Below are 7202 nucleotides of genomic sequence, written 5' to 3' on the forward strand. Positions count from 1 at the left end.
AAGAAAGAAAACATAAATTATTATATGTTAACGCTCTTTCTTTTTTCCACAGCTGTTTATTATCACTGTCTATATCAACATTGTCTAATCAGCATCAACAAGGCAACTCTGTTTCGATTTGACGTGGAATGAATCCCAGAGTAAACAAAGCGGAGGCTTCATTTCCAGACTCTGTTGAGGCAACACCCAAACAAAGACACACCAGCTTTGTGTGTTTGCCGAAGACAAAGACTAAAGTTGTTGGTAGTGAACTTTGCTGAAGAAGTCCTTCAAAAGGCCTTTGGAAATGAGGTCGTTATTGAACTTGATAGGTTCTTGCAAGTGTTGGCGGATTGTTGGTGGGGTCTTGTTTTCGCTTACTCGGGGCGTAAGCCTACAAACTACTTTGATGTTATCCTTGTTGTTGGGAGATAGGAAAGGTCTATGGAAGATCCTGAAAAGGTCTGGAAGAGGTTTTTTGCTTTGGGTTAAATATACAGGAATTTTAGGATAGGATATTTATCATTTATCTGTTAGAATGAAAATGTAAAAAATAAATTTTGTTCACATCAAACAGTACAGGAAAATTATTCCCAATAACATATAGCGTATTTCTTTTAATTTTCGTTGGTGAAACAAGGCTCTATTTGGCCAAAGATATTTAGCACGTTTTAATTTACGTTAAAATTAGGAATATAATGTTTACAACTTATGTGTGAGGGGGGAAAATCTTGCACGTGTTCGAGCAAGCTGGAGGTCGGACCATGCCTTGTTCTATTACACAAGAAGTGTGTAAATTGTATTTCTGATTTTAAATTTCATTTTTTTTATGCTTGGATTCCAGAGAGCCTTTTTCCTGGTGTTAACTGGTGGTTGGTGAGATGGTCCTGGTCTGAATGTGAGTATTTAATTATTATCATATTTGAAATTTTGTTTGCATGTGATATAACTTAGCGCTTAATTGGGTAAATATATTTGGTATCACGTGTGGTGATTTTCTTTCATAAAACTTAAAAACGTTATCAAGGCCCGACATAACTAAACTAAACAAGCGTTTATCACTAACTGAATTTCATGAAAAATTCAATAGAGTGCAACCTACAAAAAAAAAAAAAAAATCCAAAAAATCCAAAAAAATCACCGAAGTTTCCTATTTCGAATGTCATTAACCATCATGAGAAATTCATTAAGGATCAAAGTCAAGCCTTTTTATTTTTTTTATCCTAAACGATTAGTTTTACACTTCCGGTCGAGTTTACAATAAAACTGCCGAAGTCTCGCATCAGGTATCGAGGGATGAAAGCCAAGTGGGTCGTGTGTCAGGTCGTTTTCCGGTTTAATGTCATTGCTCTGATTAACTCCGAAATTTATTTTATCGGTCGAATAAACATTTCCTTTCTTTTATATAATTCGTTTGATTTGAATGCATGTACATCGACCTACTGTCCATTGTGTTCTCAGAGTATTCTGCCTGCCTGTGTGTTTCTCTGTCTCTATATGTTTGCATCTATGCACGCACAAACACACAAGCACACACACACACACACACACACACACACATATATATATATATATATATATATATATATATATATATATATATATATATATATATATATATATATATATATATATATATATATACTATAATATATATATATATATATATATATATATATATATATATTTATATATACGTATATATATGTGTGTATGTATATGTATTTACAACTTATGCGTGATGGGGAAAATCTTGCAAGCGTTCCGAGTAAGCTGAAGGTCGGATCACAGAAGCGTCAATTCGACTTCACATTTTTGTAAGCGAAAGACTCGCTTATTATTATCATTCACGTGACTTCATCTAACTGAATCATTTTCCTCCCATTACTCATCTATTCCTCTCTTCATTCACTTCGTCCGCAATCTCCCTTTCATTGCCTCTTAGAGTCTCCTGCAAAGCATGACGATGTCCCATTAAGCCCGCATGCATAATGTATGACTTATTCATAGTCAGATTCGGGAGAATCAGGAATGCCTCACTGATTCATCTTTTTCAGATACGATGATTAGGATTATCCAGTCGGCGTTTTGCGGCTGTGGTGTTTTGGGACGATGTCTCTAGAGTGGATTTACATCAACCGTGTATTTGATGTCTAGGCCAGTCCCTTACGACGCTCCTGATTGGCTGTTGATAAGCCAGTCACAGGGCTGGAAGCTCTCAGTCTCTCTCGAGAGTTCACATATGCAGGATGTATGTTCCACCACTCCTGAGGGATACTTCTGAAAGATGTGTGCCTCAGGAGAGATGGAACATAGATCCTACCCATGTGAAGCCTGTGATTGGCTTATCAACAACCAATCAGGAGCGTTGTAAAGGACTGGCCTAGACATCAAATGCATGGTTGATGTGAATCTAGTATAGTAGGTTTTTGATTTATTAATAACTCGGATTCATCCACTCGAAAGAAGATGTTTCCGGTGTCTGCCTGCCTTTGGTTTTACTTCTTTGTGGCTGGGTATGAATGTTAGAATACATTTTGCAGACTTTAAGTATTGCCAGCAAAATATTCCTGAGATGTATGAAAAGGGATTTCGTCTTACTCCCCATCCCTCTCTCTCTCTCTCTCTCTCTCTCTCTCATAAGAATATGCCAGCTGAATTCCCCTTTCCACACGCAGAAAAAAAAGGCTTATTCAACTCACACCGAAAACATCCTTTTGTCCAGAACAGAATTTCGATGATTTTTATTTTTGTAAACGTTGATTTTTTTCCCCCATTTTCGAATGCGAACTTTGCATATTTTGCAGCGCCAGCACTTTGGTTTTGATCCAATATCCGTAAACAGAGCAACGAAAAGGCGATCGCTCCTTTTGAAGGGACAATCGAAATATAGATTGCCAATGGATGGCGTTGGATCTATAGTACGTAGAACGACGAGTCTCAAAAAAAAAAAAAAAATCCTAAACGGTACCCGTTTTGGAATCGTGGAATTTGGAAATTGTTAATCAACTTTCCGAACGTATCCTTATCTCTACAGGCGAGGAGGATATCAAATGAAGGTTAGTCATAAACTGAAACATGGAGAATGTCTGGAACGTAAAATTCTTTACGGGGAACGTGTAAGTATATTTTGTAGTATAATATTTGTTAGTATTAACCAGAAACTCTTATTCAGTGGATACATTTCATCAGCGCAGTGCATTGGTGATATATATATATATATATATATATATATATATATATATATATATATATATATATATATATATATATATATATATATATATATATATAAATGAAAGAGATCCTCACGTGAAAATGAAAGAAGGAAGTACCAAGACTTTCAACTTTTATTCCAAAGTCATCTTCTTTGAAGATGACTTTGGAATAAAAGTTGAAAATCTTGGTACCTCCTTTCATTTTCACGTGAGGATCTCTTATAAACTTCACCCACGGGACCATTGTGGAATTGCAAGATATGCATATATATGTATATATATATATATATATATATATATATATATATATATATATATATATATTATATATATATATATATATATATATAAAGAGAGAGAGATGTTAACAATGCATAACTGGCTTTACATGTTTCCTGTTTCTATCTATTCAGTCATGAAGTTTCCCACCAGTCACAGTTTTGACTCTCTCTCTCTCTCTCTCTCTCTCTCTCTCTCTCTCTCTCTCTCTCTCTCTCTTCCGTTATGTTAAGTTGCAAATTTGCCAGACAAATTAAATTTGCATTTCGTTGAAAGCTTTCAATGCCCAGAATTTTTTTTCACCCTTTTTTTTTTAAAGACTGACAGTATCGGCTTTAGCTACGACGAAGGTTGCTGCCTCCTTTCGTATTCAGGAGACTTTGAAAGTAGAATTATTTATATATATATATATATATATATATATATATATATATATATATATATATATAATATATATATATATATATATATATATATATATTATATATCTATATATATATATATATATATATATATATATATATATATATATATATATATATATATATTTGCATCTGCATGCACACATATCCTTGCTGGTGAACCATAGGTTTCGCGTTCTTAGAAATCTACACCCCCCAAAATAAATCTTTGAAATACCTCGGCGTGCAACTACAATGCAAAACAATATAAAGCGAAAACGATCAAAGACAGCCCTCGACCTCTTGATTTAATTAAACGAAAAAGCCCTGACGAGCTGTAGGTAATATTTCCCGTTCTGTGTGTTAGCTTTCATCGTCTTTCATATTGCAAAGCGAATGAGAGACATAAACAAAGACTGTTATGCAAGCAACTTCCCTCAGCTCTTAACTCCCCACCCCCTCACACTACCCCTACTCGAACCCCCTTGCTCCCCCCTCCCCAAGCCGTAAGTCCTCCCTCCTATTTTAGCCACACCACCCGCCTTCCCCACCGCTCCCCCCCCCCCCCCAAAAAAAAAAAAAAAAACGCAACGATACCGGAAGTGCATAACGTATCCACAGTCTCCCGGGAAACGTCCTTAGTGAACCTTACCTTAGAATACAAAGTGCAGATTGCGTCTTGTAATGGGGGCTTGCCTTCATTACCCGAGGATCATTATTTTCAGAGAGAAACAGAGAGAGAGAGAGAGAGAGAGAGAGAGAGAGACTCCTGAATACATGTGTAACATATGAGATATTTTAGATATTATAATGTGATATGCTTTGACATTTCTTAGAATGTGGAGAATCAGCAATTTAACTTCCCTGGAGACTGAGTGTCCGAGCGACAGCTTAGGAAGGAATGCTGATATGTCTTTTTCTTGAGGTGGTGTGACATTAAATCCTTACCTAGGCAGGTCAACTCTCGTCTGTCGTTCTGGGCGTTTGTCAAAGGTGCCTTTGAGAACTGGATATAAGTGGTTTCTGGACGTGAACAGTGGGTGTGAGTTTGTGTGTACGTGTGAGCCTCTTTCCTACATATTAAGGAAATGGATACTTATCATGGCGAGACTGTTACAGGGAGAGAAGGCAGAGCCGGGAGGGCTCTGCCAAAGTACTTTTGTTTAGTGGAAGTGAAACTGTGCGGAAATGGTAAGATTTACTGTGCTTTGGCCAAAGGTGTGGCTTGACTGTATTTTGATATTTTGTAAAAGATGTTCTATTTCATTTAATCTTTTGACTTTTTATTTTTGCAATTGTGTGTGTCTATTGGTTTGTTCTGTCTTTTTAACAGGCGGTTCTAGCAAAGGGGAATGGTTTTGGAGAGGAACAATATATATATTTTGGAGTTGGTGTTGACTAGTTACTGTCTTGACTATGCCTATCTGTTATGGCTAAACTAATGTTGGTGTTAGATTAATTACCGAGGGTTATCTGAGTTATTTGGACTTTGAGTTAACATTCCATTTAATCATTCTGTTAAGAATCTGAGTTATTCACTTAATACTTTGCTTTTGAATAAATGCATATTTTTTACTCTGATTTGATGATCTAGATAATGAAGAGAGAGAGAGAGAGAGAGAGAGAGAGAGAGAGAGAGAGAGAGAGAGAAAGTATTGTCTATTTGCCAGCCGCCTGCCGCTCTGGCCTTTCGCTACCACAATGAATAACGAGATAATTGCCGTCTTGTTATTACATGTATAACCCAGACATGTACGTATTATGCAAACATCTTTGTTTTGAAGGATTGGAGAGCGAATCCTTGATATAATTATACGCAATGAGACTATTCTGTTTTATAATTATGTATAATGATGCGTCAAGAACATTTTGGAGCATTTCCATTAGGGTTTACTGAATATTATTTGTTTCTTTTCTGTCTCCATACAATACAGAAATATACACACGCAGAGTTTTATCTATTTTCTTTATAATTATACTCAGGGCAAATTCTAGAATAGCGTGACTGGATTTCCAAACCCTTGAATTAATCAGTTGTTCAACCATTTAGTATATCTTAGGAACAATTCAAAATGTACACAGCAACTCTTATATATTTATCTTTTCTTTCATTATCGTAAGTGAAAGGCTGACAGAAATTTCTAAAATACTTGAATAACATCTTTCGCACAACAGTTGGATTTTCTTAAATTGACAGAAAACAGTTCTTAAATTGACTGAAAATAGACACTTTCGTGCGTACCTACCCTGATGTTCTTCTGGATGGAAATGTGGGAATATTTCCTTTTCCTCTTCCTGAAGGATTCCTTTTAGTATTACACTGGTCGAAGGATTCATTTTAAAGTACTGAGCTAGGTTTCACGGTAGTGTAGTATGTATGTATGTATGACGTATATATATATATATATATATATATATATATATATATATATATATATATATATATATATATATATATAGTATAAATGATGTGTATTTGTGTGTGCGTTTGTGTTGAAATGTCGCAGTTGGGGCAACCTCACGAACTTTGCCATAATGTGGGAGCACGCACACACACAAAAAAATAAAAATAAAAAATCAGAATAAAAACAAAACAAAAAATAAAATAAGAAAATGAATATAAACAAGTCATAATCATCGGGGATGGCATCGTGGCCCCAACAGATTGAAGAGTCCACGAAAATAACGATCGCAAATAATCCTTTACGGCATCATCGTAAATTCTTTATGGCCGAAACATCCGGTTAATGGCACTACATCGGCGCAGCATTTTCGTTTTGCAATCTGCTTCTGGGAAGAGAGTATAGACTCGTTTCCATGCCTGGGATTAAATTTGATGGTTAGGGTATAAACAGTTCCTTTTTTTTTTTGCTTCTGTTTTTGCGGTTCGTTGCTAAATGTGTTTAGTTTGATAGGCGTTTAGTTTCATAGGTGTTTGGTTTTATAAGCGTTTAGTTTGATAAGTGCTTAGTTTGATAAGCGCTTAGTTTGATAAGTGTTTAGTTTGATAAGCGTTCAGTTTCATAGGTGTTTGGTTTTATAAGTGTTTAGTTTGATAAGGGCTTAGTTTGATAAGTGTTTGGTTTAATAAACGTTTAGTTTGATAAGTGCTTAGTTTGATAAGTGCTTAGTTTGATAAGCGTTCAGTTTCATAGGTGTTTGGTTTTATAAGTGATTAGTTTGATGAGTGCTTAGTTAGGTTAAGTGTTTCGTTTCATAAGCGTTTAGTTTGATAAGTGCTTAGTTTGATAAGTGTTTAGTTTGATAAGTGCTTAGTTTGATAAGTGTTTAGTTTATTAAGCATTTAGTTTGATAAGTGTTAAGT

The sequence above is a fragment of the Macrobrachium nipponense genome, chromosome 23, assembly GCF_015104395.2.
Source record: "Macrobrachium nipponense isolate FS-2020 chromosome 23, ASM1510439v2, whole genome shotgun sequence".
In the NCBI taxonomy this organism is placed as follows: Eukaryota; Metazoa; Arthropoda; class Malacostraca; order Decapoda; family Palaemonidae; genus Macrobrachium; species Macrobrachium nipponense.